The following is a 22722-nucleotide window of genomic DNA, read 5'->3' on the forward strand; positions in this document are numbered from 1 at the left end:
ATTGCTCCCTACTGAGAAATTTTCAAATTTTATCCGAGGGGAAAAAGACTCATTTCCTAGAGGAACACTTTAGTTTGGTGCCTGTAGCAGTAAGTCAGGATATTAACCTCTAGGTTGCAGCAAGAGGTATATATAACAATTTGATGGGATTTTTAGGATAAAAAATGTCTTTATACAAATAATACATATTACTTATAAAAAACTAGGGAACTATAGGAAAATATAAATAAGAAAACAAAAATCATCTGTAACCTTGACACCTAATAATGGCTATGGTCATACTCCGGAGTCTGTGTGTGTATATAATCTATAGTCTCTCTTTAAACTGCATATATATATATATCTATGTATAGGTATTATGTTTTAAAATCATAGTTCTTAATATCTTAAATAATTGTTATTGCCTTGATTTCACCTTTTTCCTTGAGGAAGAATTGTATCAGAGTATTCAAATTGGTAAATCTACTAAATGAATATCAGTGAACGGAGTAGAACATGATCTGGAATGCAAGGTCCTTTGTTCAAAGGACAGAAGACATGAGGACCTCCTGGGGTGCACTGTATCTAATGTATGTGCCTGGTTCTTTTAGAAGGACTTGGGTTTTCATTATTTAATATTTCTAGTTGGTAAGCATTACCTGAAAAATGCTTAACATAATGATTAACCTAATCAGATAATGATTTATTAATTAGGAGAGATTTATTGCACAATCTACCTACCATACAGATGACGTTGATCATGCTATAGAGACAAAAAGTAGAAGAGGAGCTTTTAGGACTGAGCACCAAGTGGAATCCTGGTTCTGACCCCACTTCCCCTTTTCTGGCCTAGGGAACCCCATCTCCTCCATGTCCCAGTCACAGGCAATTCAAACTCCCACAGTCCAGCATACACAATAATGGGGCCTTCTGAGACAGGAATGCTGCTTGGCCTTTACAGCCCCCTCTGAGCATCATCTCTTGGAGCCCACGTGGTTCAAGCCAGCACAAAGCCAGGTCTATGTGGTCGCTGCTGTGGTCAACTCTTGGCACATCCAGTGCCACCCATCTCCTGCCCTTTTTCCAGCTCATCAAGACAAAGTTCTGCCAGTGGAGGAGCCCCGTGCGCTCACTCTGTGCAGCTCGGACATCTGTTTTGTGTTGGGAGTCACTGGCCGGTCAAGGGCTTGCATGCTGCAGCTGGATTTGCTGATGTAAACAAAGCTGCCTTCATGTGAGTTTTCTGACCCTTAAAAGATCCCACAAAACTATCCCCTCAGGCCTCCATCAGCACTTTGCTCCCAGTCCAAGGGGACAAGGAAAATGGACTTGGTTTTAGTTAATAGGTAACAGTCAAGAGGGAAGAAAGCACCTGGTCCCTCTCCTTTCTTTGCATCTCCATGTAACCCTTTGCTTATTGAGCCACCACTCCTCATCCTGAACTGAGGTGACGGCACCGCCAAGGACATCCACGCTGATGGCCCAGCAGGCCAAAGGTCAGCTGGCTCCTCTGACAACAGCAGTCTACCTCACTTCTCCTGGGACAGAGGTCTTTTCTGTTCTTGCTTTTTTTGCTTTATTTTCTTGTGCTTCATTAGATTTTATATCTAGTTACAAAACTAAACAGTTAAATAGTACTTAAGTATCCACTTTAAAAGGTAATCATTTTCAGGGCCACCTTCTACTTTTAAGCTCCATTATTCCATTTGCAAACAAAAAACTAAATGATAATTTATATTAAAACAGCTCATAACTCTAGGAGCTACTTCACTGCTCACAATCTGATTTTTCCTCTGTGAAAATGAGAATAACAATGTTTATGCCACCTCAGCTCCTACATGGAACCATGAGATGACATCTATGAAATATTGGGTTGGCCCAAAGGTTCATTCGGGTTTTTCCATAGCAGCTTATATAAAAACCCAAAGGAAATTTTTGGCGAACTCGATACTTAAAACGTGCTATGTGGTGTGCTAAGTCACTTCAGTCGTGTCTGACTCTTTACAACCCGATGGACTGTAGCCCACCAGGCTCCTCTGACCAGGGCATCTTCCAGGCAAGAATACTGGAGGGGGTTGCCATTTCCTTCCTCAGGGGATCTTCCTGACCCAGGGACTGAACCTGAGTCCCCCTGCATTGGCAGGTCTGTTCTTTACCACTGAGTCACCTGGAAAGCCTCAGTAGTGATACTAACTTTCTATTTGATCTGAATTCCAGATTGAACACTGGTTCAACTTCAAAAATACCAATTATAACAAAGCTGCACAAAACTGCCTATATCTAGATTATTCAGGACAATACATTCTGTACATATAGAAAATAAACCCACTCAAAGAAGGAAATGATAAAGAGAACACAAGAAGACATGAAACCCCAAACTCCAAATCAACCAACAAGCCAATCAGCATACCCTCAGAGCAAACACACACAAGCGTGGCACAGCAAGGTGATTTTCTATAGCTTTTTATCAATAGGCAGTTAGTCCTCACAGCCGCAGCCCTTTTTGTGCTTTCATCAGCTTTCTTTTCTTATCCAGCTGCCCCGACTGCAAAGCCTTGAGGCACTGAATGGTCTCCACTAGAACCATCCAGGTGTGAGTCTCCCACATGACCCATATTATCATTCCCCAAATCAAACTCTTTTAAAAAATGTATGGTTCCAAAGTATTAGTCAGAAATTTCAGTTACTCAATTTAATAAATGCCAACATATATCACCAAGCATCTATTAGATGCAAGCCAAAAGCATGTATCTATGAAGGAAAGGAGTCCCTAGGATCCAATCCCTGCCTTGAGGAGGTGAAAATTCACTAGGAGACCAACTGAAGGATGCAAATAGCTCTAATTGCAGGGTAGAACGCAGTAACTGCCACAGACAGCTCCAGCCAACTAGGTGCAGGATGCCGAGGCAGGAAACAATCAATTTCAGCTTGGTGCAGATTAGGAAGGGTCAGGAAGGAGGCAGCACTGCCCTTCTGAGACACATCTGTCCTTTAAAAGATGACATGAATTCCTATGGCCCCCAACGGCTCAATTATTTTGTGTCCCTTGCCTAGACTGGGCTAACTACTGCAAGAAGGCTTAGCATCCTGACACTGCTTTCCCGAAACGTGCCAGTTCCTTACCCAGGAGGATCACACAGTCTCCTCCAGATTAGGACACGTGGCTATGCACACATCCCTGGGCCCATGCACTGAACTTCTGCCCATCCCCAAGGTCTCAGCTCAGTGTCAGTTCCTCAGAGACACCCCAACCACCCTCCATCTACCAGTGCCCTCGCCACCTCCAGCCATCTGCTGTGCGATTTCAACAGGGAGATACAGGAATTAGCACTGAAAGATGTTCTCATATGGTTGTTCACTTTTTACAAACTTACTATCTCCCCCATAGGAATAAGAACAGACAATGAAAGCAGGGACTGTGCTGTATCCTCAGTGGCCAAGAAATCATTGTATAAAGTTGGAATGAAGTAATGAATAATAACAGACTGACTCAACCTCATCTCTTCCCACAGTCTCTTCATCTTCCTGGCTGACTGGGTTAGTTTTTGTGGGATGGGATCAATGGTTTCAGAAAACGTATAGGATGAAGTTTTGATTGACTTAATCTATTAAAAATACTAATATCTCGGTTCAGTACAGCAAGTGGCAAATTAGTAGTTTTTCAGGCTTTGATTCACAAGGGGTCTTCTACGTGTAGCATGTGACTTTTCAGGAAAACTGATGCAATACACAACATGTCCAGACCATCATTCTCTCCCACCCCTCTTTTTTTCCAACAAACACTGCTGCTGCTGCTGCTAAGTTGCTTCAGTCGTGTCTGACTCTGTGTGACCCCATAGATGGCAGCCCGCCAGGCTCCCGCGCCCCTGGTATTCTCCAGGCAAGAACACTGGAGTGGGTTGCCATTTCCCTCTCCAATGCACAAAAGTGAAATGTGAAAGTGAAGTCGCTCAGTCGTGTCCGACTCTTAGTGACCCCATGGACTGCAGCCCACCAGGCTCCTCCATCCATGGGATTTTCCAGGCAAGAGTACTGGAGTGGGTGCCATTGCCTTCTCCCAACAAATACTATTACTCACCTATTATGTGCTAGTCCGTGCAGGATGCTAAACAGCTGAGCAACAAAATCAAGGGCTCTGCCCTGATGGAGCAAAGTTGATGGGAGGGAGTCAGTAAGCAGCTAGTGAACTACAGAGGGGCAAGGACATCCACTGGGAGGGTGGGCCTGGATCTGGGGCGAGTGGTCAGGGAAGGCTCGTCTGAGGAACACCTGAGGGCGTGGCTGAGAAAGAAGCAGGAACACCCTGCGTGGCAGTGGGCAGTGGACAATGTTGGCAAAGAGAGGTGCAGGCCACAAGGAAACAAGTTCAAAGGCCCAGAGGTGATTGCCAGCTTGGAACCAAAAGATGGTCACCCCTGTTAGAGGTCACTGAGGGATTCGAGGCCAGGGAACTCTTGGGCTTTGCTATTCAACACCAAGACCAGGAGAGCTGAGGGGCACTGTGAACTATCAGTTACACCTCAGGAAATGACTGTTACATGAGCTCCCCGGGGGAAGACTCTGCCACTTTCTTCACCATCTGAGGATGAGGCCAGAAGACTTTACCCATTTCCTGAGTGAATGATTGAAGTGCCCTAGAGGTGTCCCCAGCCACTTCCTCTGGTGTCACCAAGCCCCAAAGAATCCTAAGACCGAGAGTCATGTAGAGAGCCAGCTGGGCCACTGTTCCCTCCAGGCTGTCTGATCTGCCCTGAGCTGATGCAATCTTGTAGATTTTATAAAGTTAGTAGCATGATTCGGAAACTCAGGTCTCTGAGCTCATACACGTATAGCCAAGGGATAGATGACTTGTCCAGTGACCTGATGAGTCAGGGAAGAATGACGAAAAGCAAGGACAAGAGTCCTAGTCAGCAGGTCAGGTAGCAAGGCCTTCTAGAGCCCCGGATTCTGTGTCATTTATTAAGACACCAAGGTGCATCCTTTCCCAATCTGCTCCTAAAGATCAGTGTGCTCACATTTCCCCAGCAGCACCATCTCCTGTCGAAATGACATTTCCTGATATGCCTGGTGGTGCGATTTTTCAGATTTTCCAACTTTAGCTCATCTCATGATACCATGTGCTGGCTGGATGCTGCTGTCCCTCTGAGAGAAGGCTAGTGGCTGGGTAGCTGTGAAGTATGTACACCACATCTGGCCTGTACCCACGTCTACCTGCTGAGTCCCTATCACCTCTCACCAGTGCATCTAGTTTCCCTGAACTCTTCTTCAGTACTTTTCCACTCAGCAGCCAGGGTGACATTTTAGAAATGCAAATCTGATCATGCCAACCTGCACCCTGCATTGTTTGGTGGTCTTTAGACAAAGGCCTGCAGGGCCCTGCATGACCTGGCCCCACCAGCTTCCCCATCCACAGCCTTCTCACCTGACCTATAGTGGACTAGTTTCAGTTCTCTAAATGAAGCATGCCCTTTGTGGCCTCAGGATCTTTGCACACACTCTTCCTGCTGCTTTTCTTCCCATCTCCCAGGCTCTCTAAGAGACCTATTATGTAGTTTGGAAGGTGCCCTGGACTTCGCTGCTCTAACATTCAGTTCACTGGGAATTTCTTTTATGGTAGGTCTTCCTCACTAGAATGCCAGGTTCAAGAGGATCTCATTGCATCTGCCTTCTTCTCCATTACATTCCTCATCCCTGATGCATAGTAGGTGCTCATTAAATATGTGTCAAGTGAATGAATGAGTACTCAGATCTTTGAACAATTGAGAACTTTACCAAATAAATTAAGAAGCAGAGAGAAATGAGAACACAACAGAACTGCATTGCAATTCCAAGCTGCACAACCTCCCTCACTCTGGAGGCCTGATTTAATCTTACTTGTACATTGTGCTGAGGCCCCAGTTAATTCTTCAGAACTGGTTTCTGACTCAGTTCAGAGAAATCTGGGCCTTTCCATCAGGCTCTACCATGATCAGCAAGCCAGAACCTCAGAGCAAACCAGACCTAGTTGAGACACATTGCCTGCTAGTGGCCTGTGGCTCCCACAGCAGAGAAAGGAAGGCCTCCCTCCCATCCCAGCCTCTCAGAGCAAAAGGGTTGAGAAGGACCTGGAGCCCTCACTCATTTACCTCACTCATTTACCCTCTGTCTTATTCTGCCCCCCAACCCCACCCCCAGCAGGCACAAACAATAATTCAGCAAAGGAAATATGAGTAATGGAAAGAAAGAGAAAAAATAAACATATCAAAATGTCAGTGTCCTCTGAGCCACTGCTTTTAAAGAAAACAATGTGAGTAGATTTAGAGTTATTTCAGTGACTTTGCTAAAATGAGAAAAAGAAAAAGAACCAAGCTGGCCCTTCTAGGCTGAATTCCTTTCCTCTCTCTTGATGCATTAAAAAAAGGATATCCCAGACTAGTGGTTCTCACATCCTGGTGCGCACTGGAATCCCTAGGGGAGGTCTGCTGAACTTGCAGGCCCAACCCAGGCCCAGTGAATCAGGACCCCTGGGGAGGGGACCGTCATTGCAGTGAGGCACCACCTTGAGGAATAACTTTCAGGATGTGAAGGCAATGTCATGCCCTGTGCTTGCTTAGTAACACAGGGTCCAGGTAAGAGACTCACATCTGCTCCTGGATACTGACAACCTTGTTCATACTAAAACACCACAAGCTATAGTTAAGATTGGTAGGACAATGAAGATTATTGATTTCGCCTTCTGGCAGAAAGGGGAATGGGACACACACTCTATTCATTTCATTCACTTAAGTTGACACTGACTGAAGGGACCTCGTAGGCAAAGACCTGTGCCAGGTGCAAAGGCAAAGTGATGACAGGGATGGAATTAAGCATGAAAAGGATGGTAACTCACAGGTATTGGCACCACAGAATGTGCTAGGTGCTTTACATGCATGATCTCATTTAATGTTCAACCAACCTATGAAGGTATTACTATTACTATTTCCACTGATGGATGAGAAAACCGAGGCATGGGCAAAGACATGACTAGCCCAAAGTCACCCAGCAAGTAAGTGCAGACCCAGACTGAAACCCAAGTCTTCCTAACTGTGCAATCTATCTCCCATTTGAACTGTTAGCACATAAGTGCTCTTGAGATACCAGCCCCTGGTTAATTATAATTAACAGGAAAGGCATAAGACAATCAAAAGAATAGGTACAAACTATATAGTTTCATGAAAAAATGAGCCATCAACCTAGGGACACTGGATGAGTCTTATCCTGTTTTAGCTAACCACTTGGCTAAGGCTGTTCCCTGGATCTCAGGAGTCATGAAAGGCAAACCCTGAAAGCAAAGGAGCTGTTTTCCCTCCTCTGTGGAAGGATGAAGTGAGGGGATTTTAGAGAAAACCAAGTGGCCTTCCCAGCCTGTTTCTGCTGCACAAAGAAGGGAGACCACAGGCTAAACTCAGAGGGAGACTGTATCGTTCAGTAAATGCCCTAAATACAAAGGATATTAATGATGTCATCCATGGTGAGCTGGTCACATGCTGCACAAGTGCTATTCACTTTACACCTTCTTATCAAGTTGGATCTTTGCAACAACCTCACAAGCAGGTACCATTCAAGAGAGGAAACAGACTCAGAGAGGACAAGACACTGGCCTGGAATCACACACCAACTATGGAATTACACCTGCTGGTCTGAATCTCAGAGAGTTTCTACCCAGTGCCTTGGCTGTCTCTTACTGAAACATTTAGACACAAGGACAGTACTTGGGATACTCAGTGAGCAAGAATTCCCAGTTGTCTGCCATTTTGTATTTGGCTATGCCAAGCCACGCCTTAGTCTGGGAGATGCTGAGTTCTTATTTCAACAAGTGTTTACTGACTGCCTTCAATACACTGTGCTTCATGCTACATAAGAGCTCCACATTTAATAAGGTGTGTGTGGTGCCCCTTTGCAAGAATTCATTGTAAATTTATAAGTTAATAGTGGATAAAATCACTTAGAGGTGATATTACAAGAGGTCTTGAATTGCTGGATTGAACAGTCATCAATACCACGTGATCCGTAGAGGAGGTGCGCTTTGAAGAGAAGTCAGAAGTGGTTTGTCAGAACTGAGAGATGAGGGCGGTGTAGCAAAGGAGTGAAGTGGCCTGCAGTGTCAAAGAGACAAAGGATGCCTCCAAGGTTGCCTGAGCCAGTGCTGGTCTGGGGCATCTGCTCCCCAGGAGCCCAGGGCTCACTGGACTCTGGAAAGCTAGGAAAGCATCCTTTACATTGGGTCACAGGCTTGGGAACGTGTGCAGCAAGATCCCACAAGTGGTGCCAGACACCCTCAGAGCAAGTGGAGGCAAAAGGAGCAAGGGCCCCAGTTTATGAGGGTACCTGGAAACCAGTCAGCAGGTCAGAAGGTTTCAAATTAATTTCTCTACCTTGAACAGCAGACAGGAATAAGAAGGGAAATACTGATAATAAGTCAAGGAATATAAATGGAACCTAAGCACATAAAGGGTACAAACTTTCTGAAAATTTTGAAAGTTTGAAAATTCTGAAAAGTTTGAAAAAACTTAAAATGTATATGCTTTTCCCTAACAATTCTATTTCCATAAATCATCCTAAGGACATAAAGGCCTGGTGGGTGAGGCTGCCTAGAGCAACTTTGTTCATAACAGTGACAGAGAGTACACAACCTAAATGTCTAATGATAGAGGCTTAGTTGACACAGTTTTGCTTGTACTTATAACCAAATGCTATAATTCTATGTAGCCATTACAAGTGGAGAGGTACATAGATATACGTTTGTTAATGAAAAAAAATTATACATGTGATTCTACTTTCTTTAGACCAAGTCTGAATCAATTTAACAGAACTGAAACCATAGAGAGTAAATCCTAAGATCACTGGTAAATTAAATATCAATAACCATAACATATCTAGGAAAACTATATTTTCAATTGAACTACACATATAGAAAAAAAATCAAAGAAGAAATTACAAAATAGCTTAAGCTAAATGATATACAAAACCCAGCATACAAAAATTTGGGGAAGTAACTCAAAACAATTATTAGAAATTTTACCTTTAAGTGCTCACATTAAAATATTTTAAAAGGTTTAAAATTGATGATCCAAGACTCTGCAGGAAAAGGTTTTGAAAAATAAAAGGAGAAAGTAAACTAAAAGTAAGCAGTAATAGGAAAAAATAAAGATAAAAGTAGATAGTAACAAAATAGAAATTAGGCAAACAATGCAGAAAATTAACAAAGCAGCAAGTTTTGTGTTGCAGGAAATCTGAGATATTTGTATATATGTTTCACATATATGATTCCACTTTGTAAAATGCTTACATTTCCATGAATGGAAATGTTAAAAGGAGTTCTCTCTGGCTGACAGGATCATGAACAATCTTTTAAAACTATTTACTGTTGTTTATCTGTATTTTCTAATTTTTCTATCACCTCCTCCTATTTCAGGATTTCTAAGGGGACTGACTGGCATTCTCTGCTTTGTTGAACTGGTATAACAATAAAGCCTAAGTACTAGCACTTTGCTTCATCAAGTAGGGTGCATGTGCCCCTGCTGCTACAGGAGAAGCTCTGAGTGGTGCTATGACATCTCTCAGGACCACTGTAGGGAGACTACTGTCCCCTTCAAAGTCTCCTTCAATCATTTTCACTGTTGAAGGACAAAGCGTCATCTTGGTACAATTTTGTTTTCAACTCCCCTAGAAGAATTGTCCGGAGAAGGCAATGGCACCCCACTCCAGAACTCTTGCCTAGAGAATCCCATGGACAGAGGAGCCTGGTAGGCTGCAGTCCATGGGGTCACTAAGAGTTGGATACGACTGAGCAACTTCACTTTCACTTTTCACTTTCATGCATTGGAGAAGGCAATGGCAACCCACTCCAGTGTTCTTGCCTGGAGAATCCCAGGGGCGGGGGAGCCTGGTGGGCTGCCATCTATGTGGTTGCACAGAGTCGGACACAACTGAAGTGACTTAGCAGCAGTAGCAGAACTGTCGCTCTCTCTTGATAACCAAAAGAGCTGAGCAGGCAGAGAACAGCACCTAAGCAGAAGCCAGTGACTGTGTCCTTTGATTTTATTTGTCTTGACCACTGCATTCTACTGATGGGATATTTTTGCGATTATACTAGAGATATAAAGCCTCCTTTACACAAGGACATTGAACTGAAGTTAAACTGCACTTTGGTAATAAAATTTTAAAGTAAGCAGATAATGTCAGAGTGATGAAGGTGTACCCCTGTACTGAAGCCTGGGCATAGTGGTGATGACCTCTGGCGAGAGAAACACCACTCCTCAGGGAGTATCAGTGCACGGCAGAATATCCCAATAGCTCCCCCAGGCTTTGACTTCTGTCTGCTTATCTCACCATTTCAATATAAAAACAACAGCATGAAAATAATAAAGGAAGAATTTGCTCAGATGGTGACCCAGGCAGAGGGTCAGAACAGGATTCCACACTTGTCCAGATAAGTCCTGCTGGAAGGATGATGGAAGAGGGAGGCTCTTAAGAGCAGACAGAATTTCTCTGTAACATTTGCCCTGAAGAAAGAGGCTTTTCCACAGGAAGAAGGTCAAGTCCAGTCTATTTTTATAAGAGCATTTCAAGTGGTTAGTGGACTTATTTCCTGTGGTTCCCAAGAATTTTGCAGCAGGCTCTCAGAAGGATGTTGGTGATAGGGAGCAGCGACTTGAGTGAGAATCAATAATTATCTCTATATTTGCTTCCCTTTTTTCTATAAAAATAATCCAAGGGAAAAACACTTGCTTTAGAAGAGCAAAGTTCATGACGACAGAGAGTAGAATAGGACATAAAAGTTCCTCAGTGTGTGGGAGAGTCCTTAGATCAAGATTTTGCAAGCTGAAGACCTATTTCTCCACTCATTCTCTTCCTTCCCTCACTTACTCAATAAAGGGCTGGGTGACTTCTCTGTGCCAGGCATGGTTTAGAGGCTGGGGAGAAGGTGGTGAATAAGCCCAGTTCTGTCCTCCAGGAGCTTACGGTTGAGTCAGAGAGAAAGACATTAAGCAAGTAAACTCATGGGTGGACATACAATGAAATTACAAATGATGAGAAGTGTTGAAAAGGGAAAGAACAAGAGGCAACAGAAGAGAACAATAGAGGCAGAGGGCAGCAGAACTTAGACCAGAGGTTAGGGAAGACCTCTGAGGAGGTGGCGCTTCAGCTGCCATTTGCAAGGTAGAAAGAGGTGGCGAAGGGTACTGCTGAGAGAGGGAACCATGTGATGAAGGCAGGCATGTGGAGACTACCGTGGACTTGAGGATCCAAGGGAATGGAGTGGATGGAAAGTGATGGGCAAAGGGAGAGAGGAATGGGAGGTCAGGCCAGGTCATAGGGTCTCAGACCATGGTTAAGGATTTTACTTCATGGAAATGGAAAATTACAGGTTTTAAGCCATGGAGTGATCACCTGAAATAGGTTTTAAAAGATCTTCTGACTCTGTGTACAGTACTGACCTGAGGCGACCAAGAACAAATGAGGGGCTACTTTAGACATCAAGACAGGAGCCAGTGGTGAACTGGGCTGGGTACTGGCAGTGGGTGTCAAGAACGTGAATCTGATAGCCCTTAACTAGAGTTGAACGGCTTGATCATGAGCGCTCAGAGAGGTCAACCAGCTAAAAGGGCTGGTACCAGGGTAGGATGAGGGAGGCACTTGCACTGGGCACAAAATATACTTAGAAATCAAAAGAAATGATATTTTAATGCAAGACTTTTTAAAAATCAAATTTTATGCAGAAAAGTCCATGATGAACAAAATATTGAGCTTCTTTAAAAAGAGTACAAGTGATGAGCTCAGTACAAGTGCTGAGCTAAGCCATTTAGGGGAGCTGGGGCAAAAGGGGAAAATCAGTCACTGATCCTATCTTTACTGAAAAATTTGACATTCTGTTCCTCACTCTTGTCATGTCTAGATGATCATCCCCACCTGTAAAATAAGAGGCCATATGTAACTCTGCTCTAAAACAGACATGATGGAAGGGGAATTAATGACATATCATCGAAAGCCCCTGGTGGTTTCAATGGTATCCTTCCTTCCTTATTGTGGAGACTCTGAAACAAAGGGTGTAAATAGTTGCTTCATAAATAATTCTGATGGTAATGGTAATAACTAACATTTATCAAGCTCTTAATATGTTAGGTGCTTTGCCAGGGAAAATTAAGTACAATTATCTCATTTAATCCTCACAGTAATATATACTAGGTAGATATACTATTACCTATTTTACCATGTCTGGTATATATCTGTACTTGACAGGCATTTAATAAATACAGGAAGAAAAGACAGATGAATACATAGAAGGGAAAATAAGAGAAAGAAAAAGGGATGGGCCTTCCACTAATTCCTTCAAAGTCCTATAGGGATAACAAGCGGTTCCAACTCTGTCAAACACTATTCTTTAACATGCTATTTACCTTGCTTAAAAGGATTCAAAGGAAAAGGAAACTAACCTTAAATATCACCTTCTTCCATAGGAAGCATTTTTGATAAATTGCTTTTCTTTACACTTCTTCCCAACAACTTTTCTGGGAACATATTTCTTGAATTCATGCACTCCCATATTGAGTAATTACTATGCATCAGGCACAGAGCTAGACACTGACAATATCATGTAAGCCTAAGGAACCTGACCTGGGCCCTCCTGGGGCTTCCATTTGTCTCTGTGTGTGTGTGTCTGTGTGTAAGCAAATACATAAATAAAATCATAAATTATCATAAATGTTTGGGTCTGAGATAGAGGATAGGGAAGTAATAGGATCTCCCCTAGACAGGGTGGGCCCAACATAAGTAGACTCAGGGAGGCTCCCAACTGTCATGCAGTTGAAGATGCTGTTAAGATGAATTTTTGCAAATCTAATCAACCAAGCTCCTTACAGAATGTGAAACTTGACAACCTAACGATTTGATCCAGTGCAGGCCAGTTATGAAAAGCAACATCTATCTATTTATCTATCTTCTGTATGAACAAATCCACAGAAAAATTATTCATACCATCAAGGGTTTAGGAATACAATATCATGAAAATGTTAGGAAATGTTCAGCCTTCTGACTGCCCCACCTCATGGTCCCACCTAAATGTCTAGATTTATCAAATTCCAGAGGAGTCCCCTGAACCTGACAATGGTAAGGAGCCAAGGAATGTAGGCTCCTTGAAAGTCAAGAGGAATTATGTGCAAAAAGATGGCAGCCCAGAGAAGTAAGAGGGCTCTCTGACATTTCCCCTTACTTCTTGTTGCTTAATCTGCCTTCAAAGGCCAGTAAAATAGAAGTGCCCCATTTTTCAAACCACTCCACCCAATGTAATGGCGCTTTGATCTCTAAAACATCAGAGGGGAGCAATGGATGGTAGAGGATATTAGTGACTTTGAAAAGTCAGTTAGAAAAAAGAAATAAACGAGGACAGAAACCATGTGGAGTGGGAAGGATGAGAGCAAAGCATGCTTCCAGCTACCTGCCAGAACTAAATACAACTCTTATGAGGCCATGTTTAACATCTGAGTGTACTGCCCTGGTTGTTGGTCCTGGGCTATCATTGTCATTTTCCTGATAAATGGTGTCTTGGTTGCAATGTGCATGTTCCTGGAGACACTAGCTATGAGGGGCAGAGTTATCTCTTAGTTGAGTTTCTTGGATACAAATTTCAACTTACTTCTAAGCTTTATCAAACACCAGCCATTTCCTGGGGCTTTTGGTGGTGATTTTCTCTTGCTCCATCCCTTCCCATAAAGTCCCCCCAGTTCCCACCAATAGCTGAGCTATGTGTAGACCTGTGTGGGCAACACCAGTGATGGGGTCACAGGGCCAAAGAGCCATCAGACGTGCTGAAACGGGGCAAACAGTGAAACTGGACATTGGTCCCTTTTGGACTTTTCATGTGGGATCAAAGAGAGTAGGCAAGTGAAAGGAACGTATAAAAATAGCCAAAGTCCTTAAAAAGAAATAACACAAAAGGAAACAAATTTCACACTGCCTTGAGGCAAGCTCGGCAGGGACCAGGCTCTGGAAGGCTGGTGCTGGGGTAGGGGATTCTTTTCTTCCTGCCCTTTGGCTGTGACATCCACTGGGTCCCTCTGTGAATCCTGGGCTCTGCTCCCCGCCCGCTTCCTGCTGGATGCCTCCACAGGAATGTAGCTTTTGGGGCAGAGCTGGGGCCTCTGTGGCCCACTTTCAAGATCCAGAATAGACTCTGACATGTGAAACGAGTTCCATGGGGTTCACATTCCTCTTTCGTATCCAAGCACCTTGCAACACAAAACTGCCTGCCAGGAATGCTAACTCTTCTTCCAGAGGCATTTGGAAATCACTGTCTGGAAGAAATGTGAGTTTTGTCTTTTTGATTTTTTAATGTTTCGAGTGAGCATGGGGCCCTTGGAAACGAGGTTGCCCCACAGAGGGGAGGCAGCAAGATAAACTGATATCTCGAGACTGAGGGTTTTAGTCTTGGCTAAGTCATAGGTTTGCTTTGATAAGTCACTCACTCAGCCTCTCTGCACCCCAGGTCCCTTGGCCAGAGAAAAGGAGAGGCCTTTATCCATTTGACATAACAGCAGGAAGAGCAAATATGAAATGATTATTAAGTACCTAATGTACAGTCTATGCAACTGACACTCCCAGATGATAGCTTACTCATGTAAGATGCTTTGTGAAACCCTAAATGTTGTAAAAAAGTAAATAATCAACACATAGGATAAAACATACACTCTTACTAACAACAGTCATAATATCTTCCATTTTCACGGCACTCACTCACTACATGTAAGGCCCTTCCCAGGCCTCACTCTCTCCCGGCCTCACGGCACCACAATAGGATCAGTCCTCCTAACAGCTTCCTTTTACCAATAAGGATCAGAAAAATTAAATGACTCGCCAGGTCATGCAAGTAGTTAAAGACCCAACAGAAAATAAAAAGCAATGTCTATGAGAACCTCCCTTTTTCATGGCCTTTTCAACACAGTAGGAAGGAAGATCTTTCAGTCTGCCCAGTGACCTCAGACTTCACCCCCGCCCTTAAAAGTGTAAAGGCAAATGACTCTGCAGTGACAAAAGCCAAGAAAGATTTAGCCATTGTTGGGTTATTTGGGGCGAGCATCACAGTGACAATAAGGAAAGTGCGGGTGGGGGCCACTGTACCGCTGGGGAAGATGATAGTCATGTGTCAAAGGAGAACCCATCAAAGACTTCATTCAAGGAAAAAAGTACCTTCAGCAGAACACAGGCCAGGGCCCTTTGCAAGCTATGGAAGCTGGTGGGGTGAAACAAGCCGAAAAGCTAAGGATCACTTAATCCAACAGGCATTTTATTCTCTTCCTCATGTTTCTTTGGCAATTCAAATCATGGACTCTGGAGTCAGAAAAGTCTTTCTTCAGCTCTCAGTTTTCACATTTATGCAGCTGAGCAACTTCACTGTCACTTTTCACTTTCATGCATTGGAGAAGGAAATGGCAACCCACTCCAGTGTTCTTGCCTGACGAGGGAACCTGGTGGGCTGCCATCTATGGGGTCGCACAGAATTGGGCATGACTGAAGCGACTTAGCAGCAGCAACAGCAGCTGTGTGACCTTAAGACAAATTGCTTAAGCTCTCTGAGTCTCAGGGTCTTCAGAAGCAAAATAGGGGACAAACAAGGAATGCCTTGAGTTCAGTTCAGGGCAGCGTCTCTGTTCTGCTAATTAAACTCAGGGACATCAAACTGGCTAGGATAGCTGATGGCTAGAAAATATTTCTCTATTCACTTACCTCCTCACCATTAAAACAAAGAAATAAAAGCAATGCCTGCCTAACGGAAGTTCTTCTAGATTAATTAATATAATATATACAAAGCATTTAAGTCAGTACCTGGTACATAGTAAATATTCGAGAAAAGGTCACTATTTTATTATTTATGGGCATATTTTATTATTTATGGGTATGTCCAGGGTAGGCTATTGGGAAACATATGGTAGGGCAAGGCCTCAGCATTTCCAAAGAGATAACAAACACATACTTCAAAAGACTGAGTTTGTAGAAGCCAAATTTTCTAGGTCAGGAGAAAAGGAAAAAAAAAAACAAAAAACAAAAAAAACCAACAACTCAGCAAACAGACTCTCTTTCTATGAGCTGGAAGGTCTGTTGATTTCAAGAAAGGAATGTCCTTGCTGGGCTGGTCCTGGAGACTGTTAATTTGCACAACAGATTCAAAAGATTTGTGGAGACACATCAGTAAGAGAAGGCTAGAGGATGGGTGGAAAGGGTTGCTAGAGCCCCTGCAGAATCACTTTGCATTTGGCTCGAGGCCCTGGGGCTTTAAAGTGTCAGTCTGCAAGAAGGATGTTTCCATTGAAGATGTGTGCAGGTCTTCAGAATGGCTGAGTGCCTGCTGGATGCTCTGGCCTGGGGTGTACCATTAAGCCCAGACAGACCTGGGGCCCACAGAGCACACAGCTGCACCAGGGAGCACTGTTTTTCCTCTTGAACAGAGGCCGTTTTCTCTAAGCATTTAAAAGAATTCCTGATGTCTAAACGAATGATGCTCTAAGGGGGAAGTGTTTTGGGAATGGTTAAGCCAGACTGCAGAGAATTAAATTTGGGAATCAAGGGAAGGAATGAAGGATATTGGAGGAGATTCTTTGGAATGTACGTGTCTACTCATATTTTCTACTCTTCATTGAGGGGTATAAGACCTAAGGCTGGGACTGAGCCATTGGGTGACCCAGCCCAATTAGATGAACAGTCCCCACTTCCTGCTGGCTACACTTGGTCTAAGCATCTATGTCCCTCTTATCTGAAGCATAACTTTATGACTTCATACGTCTGGTATGGCCAGACTGTGAATACCTTAAAGGCAGACATGATTTCTACTACAGGTCCAGAATTCCTGTTTCGAAAAGACTTAGGTATGTTTCAAAATCCAGAATTTGGGAGATTTTAGAAAGGTAGTATGGTGTGTATATTGTATATGATGGAACAATTCCAGAGGTGTCTGGCATAGTAGCCTAAAATCAAGCATGTTAGTAACTCTGCACCAGATTATATAAATATTAACACAAAATGGAATAAAAAAAAAACTTTAAAAAGTCTCAGGACAGTTTGTGTCAGGTTTTGCCACATTTGAATTATGAAAGGACTTCCAGTTTTCAGAGTCTTTTGGTGTTGGAGAAGACTCTTGAGAGTCCCTTGGACTGCAAGGAGATCCAACCAGTCCATCCTAAAGGAGATCAGTCCTGGGTGTTCATTGGAAGGACTGATGCTAAAGCTGAAACTCCAATACTTTGGCCACCTCATGTGAAGAGTTGACTCATTGGAAAAGACCCTGATGCTGGGAGGGATTGGGGGCAGGAGGAGAAGGGGACAACAGAGGATAAGATGGCTGGATGGCATCACCGACTCAATGGACATGAGTTTGGATAAACTCCGGGAGTTGGTGATGGACAGGGAGGCCTAGTGTGCTGCAATTCATGGGGTCTCAAAGAGTCGGACACGACTGAGCAACTGAACTGAACTGAACTGAACTGAATTTCAGAATTATGGATTAGGGATTTCAGGCCTTTTAAAATTTTATTTTTCCTTCTTTTGCAAATTTTCAGAACATCTGCAGCATCCTGCCCTTGACAAGTGCAGAGTAGAAGTTATCTTAAAAAACAAAATGACATTTTGATCTCCCTCATGTAATATTTGATTCTGGAAGCCAGGGGATAGTTTATCTTCAATGACTTTGGGATTCTTAAGGATTAGAAGAATACTAAATTAAAGAGTATTGCAGATGAAGACAACTGAAATATAGATTTTCTATCATCCTGGACAGTAACACACACAAACCCATAGTATATTATAATCAACATCTAACCAAATGAGAAAAGAGCATCAATGCATGTCAGTGACATGAAAAATTTCTACCCTATCACTTTAAAAATATTTTCAAATATTGCTAAAATATCGGTAAACATTAAAAATCAACTTTGTTCAATTTTAATACCACAGATAACTGGCAAAACCAAACAATAAGATACACGGAGGCTGGTAATCAAGCTAACATATACTGAATGCTTATAAGTTTTCAAGTGCTGGGCTCAGTGCTTTGGATGCATTATTATTTATGGCTAACAGAACTACATGAAGTAGCTGCTACTATGGGGGCCTCATTCTGGAGATGAGGAGTTAAAAAAAAAAAAAAAGACACACACTAGTGAGTGTCCAGCCAGAACTCCAACCTGAGTTTGACAGTCAGAGGAAAAAAAGGAAGGAAGGAAGGAAGGCAGGGAGAGAAAGAGGGAAAGGAAGAATAGAGAGAGAGAAAGTCTTTTCTTACAGCATCTGCCAATTTCTGTGGTGTAAATACTCTCCCTGGGGCCAATTTACAAGTTACTAATGGTTCAACAACCGGCTAGCAAAACTCATGAATTAATAAATTGGCTTTCACAAACTTGTAGGAGTCATCTCCTACATGCCACTGTCAAGTCCACCCCATGGCCATGTCCATAGTTTACTGCTAACTTTGGAAGATGAGATATCAGCTCATGGAACAGATCTGGCTTAGGAGGAACATGCAGAAGTGATAGCCCAGACCAGGGAGTCATGGCTCCATTCCTTCCTCAGTCCTGGTGCAGACCTGGTACACACCAAGAGTAGAATAGGAAAGAGGGGAGAAGAACACACTTGTCTCCCTCTCCTCACCAGAGGGTATGAAGTGGGTTCCTGCCAACCTGACACTCCCTGGCAGAAATAACAACACCTGGAACTTTTTTCCAGACCCTACCAACTTTCTCTAGGTGAGATAAAGAGGTTAGACTTGAGACCAAAGGGTCTGATCCCTTCCTTTAAGATCTTTAATTTCCTTAACATTTCCTTCAAAGTAGTAAGTATCTTCTACAAGATGAGAACCAGGTTTTGGCCTGCTTTTAACATAGAATAGGATATTCCAGACCTAATCTGAACCAAATTAAAATACATGTAGGCTCTTGGCTTAGCTACTCTGTTAACACCTTTAGGACACCACCTTCTAATTAGGTGGCCTGATAATATGTTTCCATGAGAGGCTCCCGAGAAGGGACTGGCCTGGTATTCAATCAACAGAAATGCACATAACACTGATTATGTCCAGCCATTTGCTAAGTTCTGTGTTTAGAAAGAAAAAGCACAGTTTCTGTTCCAGGGCCTTGGAAACTAATGTAGGAGACGGTCAAGCAAACATAGTCAAATTATATTCATTCACTCTTTCAACAAATATTTATCAAATGCCCATTCAGTAACGCATTTTGCCAGGTACTAGGCTACCATGGTGAGCAAGACAGATTAGTGTGTACTATCATGGAGCTGACAGCTCAGTCACAAAGAGACAGTAATTAAATAATCATAAAGAATGAAGGTGTAATTAAAAACTGAAATAAGAGCTCTGAAGAAATGTTAAACGGTCCTGGGAGAACTAGAGGAACCTAATCTAGTTAATGGAAGTCAGGCAAGGCTTGAGGAAATGAGAATTGAACTAAGACTGGAAAAAAAAGTAGGAGTTAACCAGGTGAGTAAGGTAGAGGAGAGGAGGAGGAGAACGGTGTTCCACAGAGAGGGAATAGTGTAGGTAAACGTCTTAAGGTGGGTGGGAATCCATGTTTTCAAGAAAGTAGAAGCTTAGAAAGAGAACATGAAGGGGCATCAGCAGGGGTAGAGGCATCAGCAGGGGTAGAGGCATCAGCAGGGCTGGTCCTCACAGAACCCTGCTGTCCTTGTTCTGGCCTTACTCTTTATCCCAGAGCAACTGGAAAATAATGAATGGTTTAAGTAGGGAATATGTACAGCAATTACACCTAGTGCTATGACAGAATAAATGGAATGCTGCCATGGGAGCATTAGGGAATCAACTAATCTAAACTGGTGTCTGTGGAATGGAGGAAAAGTGGGGAGGTTAGGGCTGGGGACATGTCCAAACAGGCTTTCTGGAGGAGGAAATATCTGAGATGAATTTTTGAAAGATGAGTATGACTTAGTCAGGCCACAGTGGAAGGGTGGAAGAAGGAAGAGAGAGAGAGAGAACGTGGCTGGCTGATTGTGACAAGGTTAGGTGGGGACCAGATGAGGAAAGGCCATAGGTCATAGGTTTGGGTTTTATCCTGACGGCAGCAGAGAACCCGCGGACACAGTCTAAGGTCTTCAATAGGAGAGAAATGCTCCTTTTCATACGTTAGAATGGTCACTGGCAGCAAGGTAGAAAGTGGACTGGAAGAGAGCAGTGCTGGAAAAGAGAGGCCACTGCTGCCCATCTCAGTAGCCCAGGTGAGAGAAGGTGTTACACTTGCTCTCAGGAGCACAGTGAAAATGCAAGAGGGAGGGTGATGCTAGCAGACACTGAAGAGGCACAGTTTAAAGGGCTTTGTCACACGTGGGATGGGTGGCAGTGATTTCTACTCTAACCAAAGAATAGTCTCAACAAAATTCTATTTGTGTTGAGTCTTACTTTATGACCTTGAACATGGTCAGTTTTTGTAAATGCTCTGTGTGTCCATGAGAAAAATGGTATTCACTAATTGTTGGGTATAGGGTTCTCTTATATGGTTTCTTCAATTAAGCATGTTAATTTTGTATTTTTATCTTCCACATCTGTAGTATTTTTTCTCTATTTGCTCTATTACTTATGATAAAAATGTGCTAAAATCTCTCACCATCATTGTGGACTGGTCAACGACTTCTCTTCATGTATTTGTCCATTTTCATTTTTAAGGCTACATCATTAAGTATACGGCACTCCACTCCAGTACTCTTGCCTGGAAAATCCCATGGACGCAGGAGCCTGGTAGGCTGCAGTCCATGGGGTCGCTAAGAGTCAGACATGACTGAGCGACTTCACTTTCTCTTTTCACCTTCATGCATTGGAGAAGGAAATGGCAACCCACTCCAGTGTTCTTGCCTGGAGAATCCCAGGGACGGGGGAGCCTGGTGGGCTGCCATCTATGGGGTCGCACAGAGTCGGACATGACTGAAGCGACTTAGCAGAAGCAGCATTAAGTATACACAGGCTTAGAAGTTTTACATCTCTCTGTTGAATTGACCCAGTTACCATTATGCAGTGATCCCTTTTATCCCTGATCATTCCTTTTGCCACAGACCTATTTTATATTATTAATATATTAATACTGCTATACTAACTTACATTTTTGGTTAACTTTTGGTGTCTGGTTTTCATCCTTTTTCTTTTAACCTTTCTGTGTCCTCATGCTTTTAATGCGTCTCTTGTAATCAGTGTAGATGGATTTTTTTAAAAAAATCCAACAACTAGAAAATTTAGCCCATTTACATTTATTGTGATTATAAACATATTTGAATTTATTTCTGCCAGTTAATTATGAGCAGTGTTTTTTAAAGTTTCTATTAGTTTTCTCTTTTTTTCTAGATTCTTTGGGATACGTTCAGTTTTATTCATTTCTTTTCCCTTATACCTGTCAGTTGCTTGTTGGAATGAATACATTCTATTTCTTTTAACATGTATATTTGACTTGTCAAAATCCAAGGTAAATGAGTATCTCTAAGGAAGAGTTCAGGCTTTTGAGTCACACCATTCAAAGAGATTAGAGAAAGGACATGGGGTACTTTCGAGGCCAAAGGTGAGATCTGTTTTACATATACTGAATTTGAGGACACATACCCAATTATCACCTTAACAGATGCCTATGTACTTACCTTCAATGGCTTAATACACTTTGCAAAACATCCTCCTTCATGGGTGTTCTGCATTGCTGAAGCAGTGACAGAAATTAAAAACAAAATTAAAAAAGAATAAACATCAGTGTTTGTCTTCCTTTGATTCTTAGAACCATGTCTTCCCTTCTGACCTAGCCCAGGGCCACACTGAACACAAATGTGTCCTAGAAACAGCAAGCCTCATGAACATTCCTTAAATAACTGTCAGTGAGCTGAAAACCGAGTCTGAAACAGTGACCTGGATTCTCTCTCACATGACCATGGCTTACCTGTGCCTCCCCCATATTTTCCACTCTGTTTAAGGCTTGAATGATGAGGGAAGAAGGGCTTAGCTAATTTCTGCCAAATATTAGAGGGGAGAAAAACTCTATTTCTATACCAGCTGAAAAAATTATTTTATAATATGTTTTAAAATTTTAATTGGAGGCTAATTACTTTACAATGTTGTATTGGTTTTGCAATATACTGACATGAATCCATCATGGGTGTACATGTGTTCCTCATCCTGAACCCCCCTCCCACATCCTTCCCCACACCATCCCTCTGGGTCATCCCAGTGCACCAGCCCCGAGCATCCTGTATCATGCATCGAACCTGGACTGGCGATTTGCTTCACATATGATAATACACGTTTCAATGGCATTCTGCCAAATGATCCCACCCTTGCCCTTTCCCAGAGTCCAAAAGACTGTTCTATACATCTGTGTCTCTTTTGCTGTCTCGCATATAGGGTTAGCATTACCATCTTTCTAAATTCCATATATATGCGTTAGTATACTATACTGGTGTTTTTCTTTCTGGCTTACTTCACTCGTATAATAGGCTCCAGTCTCATCCACCTCATTAGAACTGATTCACATGTATTCTTTTTAATGGCTGAGTAATACTCCATTGTGTATATGTACCACAGCTTTCTTATCCATTTGTCTGCTGATGGACATCTAGGTTGCTTCCATGTCCTGGCTATTATAAACAGTGCTGTGATGAACACTGGTGTACATGTGTCTCTTTCAATTCTGGTTTCCTCAATGTGTATGCCCAGCAGTGGGATTGCTGGGTTGTATGGCAGTTCTA

The 22722-nt window shown here is 42.8% G+C and overlaps 1 protein-coding gene and 1 long non-coding RNA gene across 5 annotated transcripts in view; one reads left to right on the top strand and one right to left on the bottom strand.

Annotated features, from left to right (window-relative positions):
- LOC106502358 overlaps window positions 1–22084 on the bottom strand; it is a 40968-nt gene extending 18884 nt beyond the window's left edge. Inside the window, exon 1 of the long non-coding RNA XR_001295915.2 lies at window positions 21628–22084. This is a non-coding gene — a long non-coding RNA (uncharacterized LOC106502358). The remainder of the gene's footprint in view (window positions 1–21627) is intronic.
- The window catches only part of FGF1 (fibroblast growth factor 1), a 112710-nt gene that overhangs the window by 53048 nt on the left and 36940 nt on the right, over window positions 1–22722 (top strand). The window contains exon 1 of one of the 4 annotated variants that reach the window (XM_018050209.1): window positions 20026–20226. The exons of the other annotated variants lie outside the window; for them this stretch is intronic. The gene's annotated coding sequence lies outside the window, so the exon portion shown is untranslated. Of the gene's footprint in view, window positions 1–20025; window positions 20227–22722 lie in introns of those variants that run through there. 4 annotated transcript variants of the gene reach the window in all.

Source organism: Capra hircus, chromosome 7 (assembly GCF_001704415.2).
Source record: "Capra hircus breed San Clemente chromosome 7, ASM170441v1, whole genome shotgun sequence".
Lineage (NCBI taxonomy): Eukaryota > Metazoa > Chordata > Mammalia > Artiodactyla > Bovidae > Capra > Capra hircus.